The sequence below is a fragment of the Sorghum bicolor genome, chromosome 9, assembly GCF_000003195.3.
Source record: "Sorghum bicolor cultivar BTx623 chromosome 9, Sorghum_bicolor_NCBIv3, whole genome shotgun sequence".
Lineage (NCBI taxonomy): Eukaryota > Viridiplantae > Streptophyta > Magnoliopsida > Poales > Poaceae > Sorghum > Sorghum bicolor.
In genome coordinates this window covers 45,368,147-45,384,389 of record NC_012878.2, presented here as the reverse complement: position 1 = coordinate 45,384,389, position 16,243 = coordinate 45,368,147, and the positions used below count along the sequence as shown (strand labels likewise).

General features: G+C 50.0%; 1 pseudogene; it reads right to left on the bottom strand.

Annotated features, from left to right (window-relative positions):
* Positions 13,405–14,252, bottom strand: LOC8077904 (annotated as a pseudogene).

The following is a 16,243-nucleotide window of genomic DNA, read 5'->3' as shown; positions in this document are numbered from 1 at the left end:
GTCGAAGTAGTGCTTCAGTTTTCTTGACGTTATCAGGATGGCGTATATAAGCTTCTGTATTTGTGGGTACCTGGCCTTGGATTCGTTTAAAACTTCGCTTATGAAGTAAACGGGCCTCTGGACCTTGAAAACGTGACCTGGTTCATCTCGCTCGACCACTATTGCCGTGGAAACAACTCTGTCGGTTGCAGCAATGTAAAGGAGCAGGTCTTCGTTGGGCTGAGGCGCTGTGAGAACAGGCGGTGAAGTGAGGAAGGTCTTAAGCTGAGTGAACGCAGCGTCGGCGTCTTCTGTCCAGGAGAATTTTTCTGACGCTTTCAATAGTTTGAAAAAGGGGAGGCCTTTTTCTCCCAGCCTTGAGATGAAACGACTGAGGGCGGCCATGCATCCGGTTAGCTTCTGAATATCCTTAACGTTCTTCGGTGGTCGCATGTCGAGTACGGCTTTGACTTTTGAAGGGTTTGGTCGTATGCCGTCGCAACTGACGACGTTGCCGAGCAGTAGACCGGAAGGAACGCCGAAAATGCATTTCTTGGGGTTGAGCTTCCACTTGTACCTATTGAGTGCCTTGAAGGTTCGGTCCAAGTTGTCGATTAGGGTGCTCGCATCCCTTGTTTTTACGACCACGTCGTCCACATAGGCCTCGACGAGGTCGTCGCGAATCTCGTCGTGGAGGCATTGCTGGATGGCCCTTTGATAAGTGGCCCCGGCGTTTTTAAGTCCGAAAGACATGGTAGTGTAACAGTATGCGCCGAAAGGTGTGATGAAGGATGTTTTGATCTGATCTTCTTCTTTTAACGAGATCTGGTGATAACCAGAGTAGCAATCTAGGAAAGAGAGGAGTTCGCATCCGGCCGTTGAGTCGACCACCTCGTCGATGCGAGGAAGACCAAAAGGATCTTTAGGACAGTGTTTGTTGAGATCGGTGTAATCAACGCACATTCTCCATTCATTATTCATTTTGCGTACAAGAACCGGATTGGCGAGCCAATCGGGATGATACACCTCTTTTATGAATCCGGCTGCTAGAAGCCGTGTTATTTCTGTCCTAATAGCCTCCTTTTTGTCACGAGCGAACCGTCGCAGTTTTTGCTTGATTGGTCTTGCGGTCTTCGAGACGTTTAAGGAGTGCTCGATCAGGTTCCGTGGGACGCCGGGCATGTCTGCGGGTTTCCATGCGAAAACGCTCACGTTGTCCCTTAGAAACCTGACGAGCGCGTCTTCCTATTTTGGATCCAGGTTAGCCCCGATGAGGGCTGTCTTCTCGGGGTTGCCCTCGACCAGCTGCACTTCTTTGTACTCCTTGGATTTCGAATTCTTCCTGGCTGTCTCCTGCTCAGGTAATCGGAGCTGGTCGGGGGGCAGCTGTGCGGCTTGGTTTGCTGTTTCCGCCATGCGGATTGAGAGGTCAATTGCCTCGGTGATCTTGAAACTTTCTTCTTCGCAGGTGTACGCAGTGTAGACGTTGCCTCTGACGGTCAGGACACCCTTCTCCGTGGGCATCTTAAGCACTAGGTATGAGTAGTGCGGGACTGCCATGAACTTTGTCAGCGATGGGCGGCCCAGTATGGCGTGGTAGGTCCCGTCGAAGTCCGCGACTACGAAGTTGATGAACTCCGTCTGGAAGTGATCGGGTGTGCCGAATTGGACAGGCAATGTTATCTGTCCGAGGGGCACCGAACTTTGACCTGGCAAAACCCCCCAGAATTGGGCGTCGTAAGGTTTTAGTTGGGCCGGTGATATCTTGAGGGCGGGCAGGCTGTTGCGGAAGAGGATGTCAATGGAGCTTCCCCCGTCTACGAGCACGCACTCGAATCTGATGCTGTTGATGCAAGGATCGAGAATTAGTGGGAAACGACCCGGCTCCGGGATAGCGGCCCACTGGTCCTTCCTGCTGAACGCGATCTCCCTGTGGGACCAGGCGGGAAATTTCGGATCTGCGATCAGCCCGTCCGTGCTGTCTATGTTGAGGCAGGCTCTCCTCAACAGCTTTCTTTCTCGCTTGGACTCAGTGGAGACCTTGCCCCCGAAAATGGAGTGGACCACGTCGGTGGGGCTGATGTATTGGTGTCGGGGGTCCCTGTCTTGGTCCTCATCCTCATCTTCGTGGTCGTGCCCGTCGCGTTTGTTACTTTTCTTGGCGGTGTCTTCTTGGGCGGCCCGCCGTGTATAGATATTTTTGAGGACGCGGCACTCTTCCATGGTATGGTTAGACTTTGGATGTAGCTGGCACGGTCCCTTCAACGTTTTGTTGTAGTCGTCTTGGTAGTCCCGTCGTCCATTGGGACGTTTGACCGTGTTTACTTCGTGGTCGTATTCGCGAGGGCGCTTTCCTCTGAAGTCGTCGCGGCTGTCGCGCCGCCGATCCCAACCCTCTCGGTGATCGCGGTTGTCGGAGCGACGGTGATTTCTGTTGTCGTAGCGGCCACGACCGTCGTCTCGCCGGGAGGGCTGGTCGGTGCCTCTCGCATCGTCTCGGATTAGTTTTTCTGCGTCATCAGCATCGGCATAATTTTTAGCCGTGGCGAGGAGCTCTGCTACCGTTGATGGACGCTTACGTAACAGCTTGTTCCTCAGCGCTTCATGGAAACGTAAGCCCTTGATAAAGGCTGATATGGCCTCGTCATGAGAAATCTTCGGGATTTTGAGGCGCATATCCGAGAATCGTCGGATGTAATCACGCAGAGGTTCATTCTTCCTGTCTCTTATCCTTTCAAGGTCATACTTGTTTCCGGGCTGTTCGCATGTGGCGATGAAGTTGTCAATGAAAGCCTGTCGTAGTTCTTCCCAAGAGTCGAAGGAGTCCTCGGGCAAGCCGAGAAGCCACTGATGACCAGCCTGGTCGAGGACTACGGGGAAGTAGTTAGCCATGACGTGCTCATCTCCTGCTGCTGATCGGACGGCGATTTCGTAGAGGGTGATCCAGTTCTCTGGATTTTCCTTGCCGTCGTATTTTTTAAGTTTTTCGAGCTTGAAATTTCTGGGCCACACGACCTGGCGGAGGTGTGAGGAGAACTGCCTTAGGCCCGGGGGACCATGGGTCGCATCGTACTCGATGCGGCGCAGGTTTTCGTGGACTGCTCTCTCTGCGGCGCGCCTGTTGATGCGGTCCCGGGCATCTTTGGGAGGGATGTTGTGGCGGAGATCCCTGTGTTGATCTTCTTCTTCCTGGCCGCGTACGCGGTTCTGCTGGCGGCGGCCATCGGCGTCTCGACCACCATCGTCGCGCCGTGAGTCCCCTCGACGGTTGTCGGGGGAGCGGCTGCGGCGACGCCTGCTGGGCGAGGCCCGGCTACGATGAGTCTGGTCGGAGGCGGCTTCCGTATAAGGGACGTCCTGGACTCTCTTAAGCAGAGTTGCTGTCTGTCCCATCGCGGCGATCAGGTGTGCTCGGATGCTGGTCCGGACCCCCTGGCATTCGGGTGTGTCAGGAAGCCGATCCAGGTTGGCCATGGCGACAGCCACGTTGGCGCTTGGCGTTTTGTAGACCGGCTGGTCCCCGACCATGTCAAAGGCGTCGTTGAGGTTACCCGGTGGCGTCTGTTGTTGCTCGTCCGCACGCCGTCGGGCGCGATCGGCGTTACGCTGTTCGCGGAGTTGCCTCTGGTCGTCTGTTTCTCCGTCAACAACCGGTTCGTCGGCGCTGACATTGAATACAATATCCCCTCGCCGGGGGGGGAATATCGGGAACCGGTCGAAACCCGGAGGGTATGAAGGGAAATCCAGGTCGTAGTCCTCGTCTTCGGTGTTTATAACCTCGGTGGGGACGGAGCCGGTGCTTGAGTTGGTGCTGGAAACCTGGCCGTTCCGTAGCTCTCGGATTGTCACCATGTTGACATGGTGACGATTGTTCCTTGTCGGCGACCAGCCCGCTTTGCTGAAAACGGATTGAACATGCTGTGAGTAGACAGAGGCCGAGTTATTCAGGCCGCAAGGATGGTCTCCCTTTTTGAGCTCGACGGATCGGCCTGAGGAGGTTGAGGTTATCGTCAGGGACGTTCCCAGCCGTTCGTGTGTGGTGACACGAGTTGGCCGGCGGGATTTCGAAAAATCCGCTTGAGTGGCTTGGTCGGGCCGGCGCAGAACTCCATCTATTAGTTGGGAGACTTCGAGCAGCTTGGAGTCGGCGCGATCGAGCGCTTGGAGGAGGTCCGAGCAGTCGATCTCCTTTCCCTTGTAGAGTGGGAACGGTGGTCGGGAGTTTGGTGCCGTCATGCGTGTGGTCGGAGACGGCGTGATCTCAGATTGGATCTGGATCTCTTTCGGGACCGTGGTCGGGAAGCCGCCGCTGCACGTCGTCCACGTGATCTGGCCGACGGTGAACGTGAGGCCTTCGGGCACGGTCGCGGAAGCTGGGATCGTGACCATCTTGTTCGCCGGAAAAGTTGCACGCACACCCCCTACCTGGCGCGCCACTGTCGACGAAAGCTAGTCGGCAGTCTACCTTGGGGTATACCCACGGTAGTAGTTTATCGGTAGACGGTGCGCAAACTACGAACTCGATGGTGACGCAAGACACGGACAAGCTTTTTATCCAGGTTCGGCCGCCGAGTTGGCGTAATACCTACGTCCTGCGTCTGGTTGTATTGGATTGTGTTGAGAGATAATCTGTCCTAGGGGGTCCCCTTGCCCCTCCTTATATAGTCTGGAGAGCAGGGTTACAGATCTAGAAACTAATCCTAGCCGGTTACAATTGCCATAGATAATTCGATATCAATTCCTATTCTAACCGACTAGAATCCTGCTTGATCTCCACGTCCTGTTTCCTTGCGCGAAACTCGGGCTGTCGGATCAAGCCTTGAACTCGTCTCGTAGTGGGCCAAGCTTCCTAGCTGAAGTCTAGCCGTAAGGGTATAGGGGTTTATACCCCCACAACCACCGAGCGTTATATGCTCGGGGACTGGTCGATTAGTCTATTCAATTGCAGACGAGCATGATATGCTCGGGGACTGGTAAATTCAATTTTTTAGACCTTGCTACAAGGCTCATACTTCGCCTTCCAGCAAGCTCGGGGACTACATCGGTACGATGCATCTGGCGATGCATCTCGTTTCAGAATTTCTTTGAGGACTTTTCTTTTGACCCTGGCACCACGTGCCTACGTCACCTACTACCAGGCTCGGGGACTAAGTGGGCACACTTCACCTTGCGGTGAATATGCTTGCTTTTTTGAGGTCTATACTTTTCAGAAAAGTAAAGTGGGCACACTTCACCAGGAAAGAAATCTTTTTTAATTAAGAGCACCATGCATTCTTCGAACAACCTGCTTCTTCGATGTCAATGTTGATCAACTGTCTTTGGAGTTGGTCAAAATACCGTTGCAACTGTTTGGGCGACTTTCCTACTTATTGAAGACGTCAAGCCTCACTGATCGAAGAAGCTCAAGACGGCGTGTTACATCACAATACATGGTGCTCGGGGACTAGCTGTGGGGGTATAAACCCCTATACCCTCATGGGCCTATATGGGCCGCACCATCAGAGGTGGCTCGGCCCACAGGATGAAGACGTGCGGCGCACGACTGGTCGGCGTGCACCGCAAGGCTACAATATATTGTACCAAATAGGATACTTTGCTTGTAATTCTGTCCCTCCAGGATATATAAGGAGGGGCAGGGGTCCCCTAGAGGACAGATCATATCATATTCTCTCAACACAATCCAATACAACCAGACGCAGGACGTAGGTATTACGCCAACTCGGCGGCCGAACCTGGATAAAAAGCTTGTCCGTGTCTTGCGTCACCATCGAGTTCGTAGTTTGCGCACCGTCTACCGATAAACTACTACCGTGGGTATACCCCAAGGTAGACTGCCGACTAGCTTTCGTCGACACAGGCCAGGCAGGATGAGCTCGAGCGTCAGCTTCTCACCTTTCAGGAGCAGCAGCTTGCTTTCCAGGCCCAGCAGACAGCGATGATGGCCGCTCTCATGGCCGCCTCCGGGATTCAGCTACCGCAGATTCAGCTCCCAGGCACGTCGACTGTCAGGCCGCCGACTCCAGCGCCTCAGACTCAAAGCCCGTCACAGCAGCCTCTCAAGCTCCCAGCTCAGAGTCAGCCGTTTTCGACGCCACAGCACCAGGTCTCTCAGTGTGCTATCTCTTCAGGCTTTGAGCAGGTACCTCAGTATACTCCTCTCCGCTCAGGCTTCACTCCTCAGTCAGCGTCAGCGTCACAGCTCGTGTGGGACTTGCAGACAGATCCGCACCTCAGTTTCACCTACAGTGCTCTAACTGGTGATCCTACGCCTCCTCCTCTGTAGGCTCCTGCAGTTTTTACGGCGCCAGTCACCACTATAGAGCTTCTGTCGTCGTCCGTAGCGTCGTCCGAGCAGCTTGCACCGTCTTCCACCGTGCCAGAGACGACAGCTACAGCGACCGAGTCCGTGCCCGCTCTGTCAGCACAGCCAGTGACAGCTCCAGTACCCGCAGAGCAGACCCGGACAGCTTCGCCAGCACCTGCAGCTTTAGAGGGTCACTCCACCTCCTCTGTCTCGACGGCCGACAGTTCAGATGATGCAGCTCGCTTCGTGGCCGTGCCGAGGGACTCCACTGCTCCGCCTCCTCCACCGACTTCTTAGGTTTTTGGCGCTTGATGCCAAAGGGGGAGAGAGTGCGTATGAGAGTTAGGAGTTAGGGGGAGCTAGAGAGGGTAAGGGTGTTTAGGAGTTTATTCTTTTGAGACACTTTTTATGTGTGCTACTCTACCATGCATCATGTTTACTTTTATGCACTGCACTTGTGTGAGATACTATAGTTGTGAGACATGACTCGTTCTTAATGTGATATCTTAATGTCATGTGTTTTGGCTCATATTACCTTTGCTTCCGCGTTTTACTCCGCTGTACTTATGAGCCTTATATTTATATACTGTTGTATATCACTCACATATTTGGATGCAGGGTTCTGGACTTGGTTAATATAAGCATGACTAATCCCTTTGCTCTTATCGTTAACATGCTTATTGAAACCAAGTCTCCTTAAAAACCTCAACTCTTTTCATACTCGAGGTTGTCATCAATCACCAAAAAGGGGGAGATTGAAAGAGCATCTAGGCCCCTAGTGATTTCGGTGATTAAAGACATTGTTGATTACTGTGACTAACGTGTGTTTTGCAGAGGCAAAGTCATAGGTAAGGTCATGGTAAATAGGTACTCGATGGACAGGGACGTACATGCCTACTTAATAGTGAAAATCATTTTCGGTTTTCAAAGGATGGATGGACATCGTCAAGACTAGACTAGGTCTAAGTGCCATATGGTGAAGAAGGGCACTTAGAGTAGTTTAGGACTTTGTTTTCCTTTGACCGTACTATTAAGAGGGGCTTTGATCTAGTAGCTTGACTTAGGCAAGGCTTTAGGTTTAGGTGTGGTGCACACTTGGTAAATCTAGCACTAGGCAGCTCAGAGATAGTCCTTAGATCGAGAGGAACCAACTTCGTTTTGGAGCGATCGCGTTTCGACGAAGTTTGGGTGCCCAAAGGGGCACCGGACGCTGCACCGGACGCTCTGTGAGTGCGTCCGGTGAGATCCTTAGCCGTTGGGACAGTGCCGTGCTTAGGGTTAAGCACCGGACGCTGGCACCGGACGCACCGGGCAGCGTCCGGTCCCTTACCCAGGGAGGTTGCAAGCCTTCCCTGAGCACCGGACGCTAGCACCGGACGCGCCGGGTAGCGTCCGGTCCCATGCGCAGGGAGCATGTAAAGTTTCCCCGAGCACCGGACGGTGCACCGGACGCTGGGAGTTAGCGTCCGGTGACCTGTCAGAGAGAAGTACAGTTAGACGTTATGAAGCACCGGACGCTCGGTGCAGTGCGTCCGGTGCAACATAATGTGCGTCCGGTGACTCCGTTTTCAGTGGAAAACAGTTGGCCGACCTTTGGACTTCGTGGATAGTATTTATACTCCTCCACCTCGTCCATGAGAACTCTGTTGCCCATTTGAACATCAGAGAAACTTGTTGTGGAGCAAGAGAGTTGCAAGAGCCTAGAGAGGATTGAGTTTTGAGTGAATTCTTGAGAGAATCCTTCTCTAGTGAGTTCCAAGAGTCAAGTGTGCATCCACCACTCTCTAGAGCCTTGTTTTGGGTCAAGTGAGAGTTCTTTGCTTGTTACTCTTGGTGATCGCCACCACCTAGACGGTTCGGTGGTGATTGGAGACACGAAGACCGTCTGGAGTTTTTGTGGGTGGCTCGTGTCAAACTTGTGAGCGGTTTTGGGCGATTCACCGCGACGGAGTGTCGAAGAATCAGCCCGTAGAGAGCACTTGGTCCTTGCGCGGACCAAGGGGGAGCAAGACCCTTGCGCGGGTGCTCCAACGAGGACTAGTGGAGAGTGGCGACTCTCCGATACATCGGCAAAACATCGCCGAGCACTTTCTTCCACTACTCCCTTACATTCTTGCATTTACTTTGTGCTTTTATATTCTTAGAATTGCCATGCTAGAATAGGATTGGAACTAGGTTGCAAAACTTTTATCCGGTAGATATATAGGACACTTTAGGCACAAGGGGTTGAATTGGAGCTTATAGGTTGCTTAAATTTTTAGAGAAGCCAATTCACCCCCCCTCTTGGGCATCTTGATCCTTCCAACCACTTCCCAACATTGGCCCTGTCCATGGGGATCGAGTAATTTTTTCAAGAGACTAGTAGGCCTGAACATGGGAGGAAGCCCGAGCTGAGAAATTGCCAACAGCCTTCACTAGTGAAGCCAATCTTCTTCAACAATCTTCATCAGCAGACTGAAAGGTCCAGCCTATGAGAACCCCGGTGAGAAGCTGATGTGCACGCGCAAAAGTGTTGGTGCTGGTGCTAGCTACTTGGAAGGCCGAAGGTGGTCTTGTGCATGGTTGGTAAGTCTGAAGTCTACCTCCGCCGCCAGATAAGTTAACTGCTATTCACCTCGTAAACTACTGCACTTCACACATCGTGGTTCACCAAAGATAGCCTTCGGTAAAAAAGGAAAGCAGTCGAAGGTCTTAAAGCCTTCAACCATATTTGTTCAAAAAAAAAACACCCTACAAAAACAACCTTGCCTTCTGTCATTTCTGTAATAAACAAATAAATAAATAGCCAAAAAGGTTTAAAGCCTTCGTCTGCTCATTAAAAAACAACCTTCGCCTGCTTTTGTACAAAATGTAATATATAAATCACCGAAGCTCCAAGAGCCTTTGCCTGTTATTGTAAAAAAAAAAGGCTCCGAAGCAAGGAAGGTCCGAGCTCTAGATGTACGAGATTTCTTCATGTATGCGTTTGTGGGGTGGCCCAACAGCCTGGCTGCGAAACGACCACTCTTTTCGTTTTTCTACGGCCCAGCCACTTGTAGCGCTTACACGGCTTGCGGCACTCCTCGGTGCGGATGGAATCACCTCCGCTGCTTCCCCTCACCCCATGCGTGCCTTGGCTCCTCCGCCAAACCCGACGAGGAGCAGCAGCTCGCCGACCTCGCTGGCGCCGCCGAGCTCCGACCACGGGCAGTTCCTTGTGAGCAGCTCGAGCGCGGTGCATCCCAGGGCCCAGACATCTGACGCCGGCGTCGCCACACAGCCGCGCGGACCTCTGGAACCATCCACGCGGGCGTCCTGCGTGGCCTGCAGGGCGTCGTCAGAGACCAGCCTCGCCGCGCCGCCGCAGCCTTGGTCTTGGGCGTCGCAGCGGACACCGAGGAGCACGTTGCGGCCCTTCCCCGTGCACGACGCCGGCCTCCTCGTGCAGGTACCGCAGCGCGGCAGCCACGCTCAGAAGGACGCCGTGCGCGCCGCGCTCCCCGAGTCCCCCGTGCGCTGCCACCGTCGCCTCCGCGACGCTGCCGCCGAACACCGCAGGTTCCTCGTCGCCCCTGTGATCGGATTAAATTCCTTATCTCGCTCTCCAGGCAAGCCATGGCTGCCGCCGGCGTGCTTTTCGCTTCCGCCGGCGCTCTCCAGGTGCTCGATGAAATGTGAACAAGGAGGGAGGTAAATTTTGTGGTGGTAAGTCTATCAAATTTCTAGTCCGAAGTAACCATAGCCACTTGAGCCATGAACCAAACACGATCTCAGTTAAGCCAGACTTATCTGGACCAGTGACACAAACACGCGCTGTTGCACTATATTAGCCATGCTCGGATTGGCCAGGGCCATGCCAGCTAGCCGTGCTAGGTGGAGCCACCTTCGCAAACACACCCCTAGTTAACCTGCAGAAAACGCAAGCTTTTTATGAGCCAATGCAGGCATACTCTACTATCTCTCTCTCTCGTCCCGAGCAAGGTGCCAAGGTCATGATGGACATGTCAAGACTTTAGTAACCTGGCGCGACCATCGTCCTTGACATCGCACCAGCTAGAGCAAGCGCGTAGGCCGATGCCATGTTGTCTTGTCCGGAGGTCCCTGGTCTTTCAGCCGAGAAGCAACGAGGGCTATGCCGACAGCCTTATTTGTACGCAAAGCTCCCGGCCATCCGAACCTTGTATCACCAGCCTCAACGAGCTAATCGAAATCGAAAAGCCTTCAGAATTATTTTCGACTGACCTCCTCTGGCTTTCTCCGGCGCCTTCGTCACTGGCATTCTCCAGTCCGGCCAGCATTGCTGACTTTCGTCACCAATGTTCTTCGACCGAGCCTTCGTCGCTGGCCTTCTCCGGTTTGGCCAACATTGCTAACCTTCGTCACCAACGTTCTTCGGTTAGGCCTTCGTCGCCGGCGTTCTCTGGCGCCTTCGTCGTTGGCCTTCTCCGGTGCCTTTGCTGCTGGCCTTCTTCGGCCTTTGTCATCAGCCTTCTTTCGTCAGGCCTTCGTCGCCAGCTTTCTCTGGCTAGGCCTTCGTTGTAGTCTTCTTTGCATTGGTCAGGCCTTCGTCATCTGCATTCTCCAGCCTGGCCTTCCTCGGTGCTTACTCCGAACGGGTTTGAACCTACGAGAACCCTCCAGGAAAGGTTATGATCTCTTTAAACCTTGGTAGCTAGTGGACTCAGTATGTTTGGTGTCAACTAATTCACAAACTTTTTCAAGAAAAATCACCTAAATTTTTTTCAACCTTCGACTATTTTTTTTTAAAAGAACAAAATCAGTCGTTTTTGTAAAGGAAAAATCTACAAAATCAACAATGCCTTCCGCCAATTTTGTTTTTTTTAAATGCCAAAAAAATTTTAGGCCTTCGGCTGTTCATACATTTTTATATAATGAAAAAATATAATAATAAAATCCCCGAGACCTACAGGTGTCCAGCCTTCGCACTCCTTCTATGGGCCTCCGACAGACTTGTCACCTGATAGGCCTCCGAAAGCCTTGTGGTGTGCAGCCTTCGACGTTCCTCAAGACCATCCGTTAGCCACTTCACCATTTTCATGCTTGTTATTGAAGATGATCAAATTTCTTATAACCTTTGGAGGCCACTCGCCTACTACCTTGCAACCTTCTGCAAATCTAAGTCGTGTCTTGGTGCATGGGACCTTTGAGTCTTAAGGCTCCCGAGTCTGGAGTGAACCACTTCAATATCTTTTTAGTGTCAGCCTCTGCTCACTTACATGTCAAACGTGCATCTCTGTTTTTGCTTTTGCTATTTGTGCTTAGTATAACATACCGAAGGTGAACCAAGTCTTCGGCCGTATCATCCTTTTTAAAAAAAAGAATATATAACTTTCCTAGCCAAAGCATTTGGCCGTGCCAACTTTTTACCAAAAAAAGAAAGAAAGGAAAAAAAGATCAATTTTTAGTGGTCAATACCTTCAATTGTATAAAACTTATATGCTCCAGCAAATTGGTTCAGAGCAGAGCAGGGCTGCAACTCAGGGCCTGTTTGGTTGTCTTCTCAGGCCAACCAGGCTAGCTCTAGGGAGCCTGGGCGCCTTTGGCCTGGCTGAGGGCATGCAGAAGGGCCTGTTTGGTTACATGCATGATTGGAGCTCGGTTTGAATGATCCAGTGTTTGGTTGCATGCATGTATCACTAGATTGAAATTCCATATGCAAGAATGATTGTTTGGTTGCCTGCATCTGCAAAGTTCAAGACACCTCTTGCATGACACTGGTAATCTTACCACCCACACACACATGTTGTTACAGCAGCTTCCAAATAAGAAAACCTACTAGCAAAACTACAACTACCACTATTACAATTTTAAAAACTGCAAGCCACAAGGCAAAGCTAACATCGTCTCCATCATTGTGGACATGAGGTGGATTGACAGGTTGTAGAAGAGGAGGATTCTCAAGGGATTGACCATAGAAGGCTTGCTCAGCTTGGTTTCTGGTGTTGTATTTCTTATAGCAGTTACCCTTGAAGCCATTGACCTGCTCATGTGCTTCTTCCCAGCTAGAATACACACCAGGTTTCTTGCCAACATGAACCACATACCAAGCCATAGCTGTTCAAGAAAAGAATAGCAAGAAAAAAAGGCAGAATCTGCTGAGTTGTACATATTATTAGAAATGTAACATCACTGGCAAATGGACATGTGCTCAAATTAATAAAACCACATCACAGGAAAATAGGGGCCTTAGATCTTAATGTTTTTGCATAAATTTTACTAAAGACAATCATGACATCCATGGCATCTGGAGGACCATAAACTTCTTGCCATCATCTTGAGTCATAGACCCAATTGTTGCTAAGTAAAGTTTATGGTTCCTTCAGATGTGATGAATGACACAAGAAAACCTCATACATTTTTATCATCATAGGCCAAAACAAAACCTCAGAGTATGTAATGAAAAGTAATACTCATCATTGGCAAACAAAGAATAATAGACAGAAAAGTAACATCATTGGCAAATGGACATGTGCTCAACTTAGACAAACAACATCACAGGAAAAATAGACATGTGCTCAGATAATAAATACACAACACAGGAAAATAGGTTGCCATCATCTTAGGTTGCCATAAGTTCACATCACTGGCATTAGGTTGCCATAACCATAGCTGTTCAAATTACTCCACCAGCTTAAATCACACCACAAGCTAGGTTGATCTAAGGTAGTAGGTGAAGGGTTATCTAACACACTAACTATATGTTAGTGTTAGTAAAGATGCAGGATCTCATCAACTGCACAAAAGATTTAGTCAGCCCACTCTACATCCACCAGCTGTGGTTAGGCCCAAAAGAAACCACCACTGCACACCAGAGATCAGCCACCACAAAGCTGCACAAAAGGATCAACCATCAAGTTGTGAGGGCCTCACAGGTAGTAGTGCTTGGCCAAGTGACCCCTTAGCCATAACACCCTATGGCTATCAGACCACTGCACAAAGGATGTCCCAAGTGCCTTGTTGTCCAGCAGATGGCCATAAGCAAACATGAGGGCCTCCTCAGTGAAGCCTGGGATGAACATGATTGCACCATACAGATCAGGGTGGTAGATCTAGTTCCTGATTAATTATTACAACATTGTTCCTGATTAAATAAATATAACTGAAAGATACAGACATGAGACCTAGATCCTTGAAAGTCTCCTATTAGCCCACATGTGGTTAGCCCATTCATCCCTTTTCATTACCCAGGCAGCATTGTCTTCAGTACCAAGAGGGGGCTGAGTGTTGGTTTCATTTGGAATCCAGGAGAACTCTTCAGGGATTATCTCATCATCCCCAAAACTTAGGATCTAGTTGTGTAATATACAACATGCAAGGACTAACTTGATTTGTGTCTTCAAGGGGTGGAATGGCTTGTTGGTGTCTATTATGCGAAAGCGATTCTTCAAACATCCAAAAGCCCTCTCTACAGTCACTCTTAAACTAGAGTGCCTCAAATTGAAGAGCTCCTTAGGGGTGGTTGGGTAGTTCCTATTCCCATATTCTTTGAGATGATACCTAGTACCTCGGTATGGAGGAAGAAATCCAGGCCGACATGCATATCCGGCATCTACTAAGTAGAATTTGCCTAAAACAAATGTGTACATCAATTAGTTTCAAGACTATGCACTTATATGTACTAATTATGTATACATTTATTTTAATTACCTGGAGGAACCCTTAACCCATCAGTTCTCTGTAATGCATCAGCTAGTATTGTGGCATCATGTGCTGATCCCTCCCACCCAGCCAACACATACACAAATTTGAGGTCAAAGCTAACTGCAGCTAATACATTTTGAGTGGGGGCATTCTTTCTACCCCTAAATGCAGCTTGCATCTTCACTGGAACTTTAGCAAAGACATGAGTCCCATCTATGGCCCCAATACAGTCCTACATGGCATACAAATAAGTGCATAGTAAATTCACATGACCTATTGCAACAAATGTAACCTAACTGCTAGTACCCAACTTAGTTACCTTCCAATAAGGATACCATCTATGGCTGCTGCTTATTTTAGCTGGTGTCTCATTGCTTGGTGCTTTAATCATCTCACCCCTAAGCTCTCCAATAGCATACAACACATCTTTGAAATGGTGGTGCACTGTCTCTATTGACCTTCTCCAGTTGTTCTTGACAACTCTAAATCGTTGTTTATGACCAACAATGTGGAGAAACATAGCAACTTGCTCTTCAACACAAGAATTAATGTTGTCGGAAACAAGTTTTCTGTCCCTAAGCAGGTTGCACAGACTAAAAAAGGGGGCTCTTCTCATGCGCAGCATGTTCACACACTCTATGTCATTATAGTTATAAATCAAGTTCAGGTTCCTTTGCCTCTCCTCATCCCTAAGACCCATTGGACCATAACTGATTTGAGGCCTCTCACACCTAAGCAGCCTAAGTCTAGCAAGCAGAAGAGCATACATGGCAGAGATAAGAGCACTAGCTCTAGCAATCAGAAACCTTCTCTTTTGTTCCATGTTCATCATCATAGACTGTGGGCAACAACTCAGAACAAATTAATTCATCATCATAGAGTTTAGGCAACAGCTCAGTAAAATAGTTTCAACAAATTCAAGACTTTGGACAACATCTCAGTAAAATCATTTCATCATCATAGACCGCAAAACTCGCTATCGCGCAATACAGAATAGGGGGAGCAAGGAGGGGTGAGAGATGTGCAAAATACCCACGTCAACAAGCAGCACCACCAGTGAAGTCCTTTCAACGACCGAGAGGAGTCAGATCTACAAGCACAACAACAAAAACACCAAGATTACCATACAACCGATGAAATCAGTACATTATAAAGCCCCCCAAATGAAAAAAATATGAAGAAGTCCGGTTCTTACCGCAAGAACAACAAAGAAACCAGATCTGGTGTGCCTGCATCCCAGATCAAAACATCTCATTAGCTAGGGTTTCGAATCAACGACAAATATTGGGGAAAGAATGGAGAAAGAGATGGGGAACTCACTTGCTTGGAGTGGGTGGCCGACGCACGAAACCTGCAACAGATCGATTCAATCAAGAACACCTCCAATCAATCAAGAACACAGCGAGAGGAAGACCTACCGGTGGTGCAGACGAGGAGCGACAAGAAGAAGAAGAGAGGGAGGAAGAGGGAAGGGGGCTTTATAGGGCGGCGAATGGCGGGAACGAGGGCGGTGAAGCGCGGGAACAAGGGCGGTGACCCTAGGGTTTTCGCGCCATCTCCACGCGCACGGAGGGAGCCAGGCGCGAGCACGGGAGGCGCACGCCGAGAGCCAGGATGAGGAGGAACGCCCGATTCGGCCGTTCCTCGGCAGCCAGGCCCGAGGGGCTCCTTTGCACGACAGGAGCCAGGCCAGAAGACGGATGCAGGCAACCAAACTGGGCGAGGTTGCATCCCGGGAACCATGTATGGCCTAATACGGGCAACCAAACAGCCCCTAAAGACCTCCGTATGCAAACCACAAGGCCTTGCGAGCTTTTGTGTTCTTCACATGCGTAGGTCGTGCAAAAGCCAGGTCCTCTAGGCTGAAAGGTCCAAATGGCTAGAGGGGGGTGAATAGCCTATTTAAAATTTCTAAAAACTTCAACTAGACAAGTTGATTAGTAAAACAAATGGCAAAGCAATTCTAGCACTAACTCAACTAAGCTATGCAAGCCACCTATACAAACAAGTACAAGGCTAAACACTAAGGCACAACAACAAGAGAAGGTTAGCTACACTCCTAAACAAGAAGTGGAGAGTGATTAAACTAAACAAGCTAAACAAGCTAAACAACTAGCAAGGTATACAAGTAAAGGAGTGGAGAGTGATTGTTATACCAACGTTGTAGAGTAGAGATATATCCAACCAATCACTCACAATCACAATCACAAGAGAATCCTCGACAAGAGATGACACAAGATTTTTTACCGAGGTTCACTTGTTTTCCGGCAAGCTAGTCCTCGTTGTGGCGATACACCCACTTGATGGATCACGAGCTAA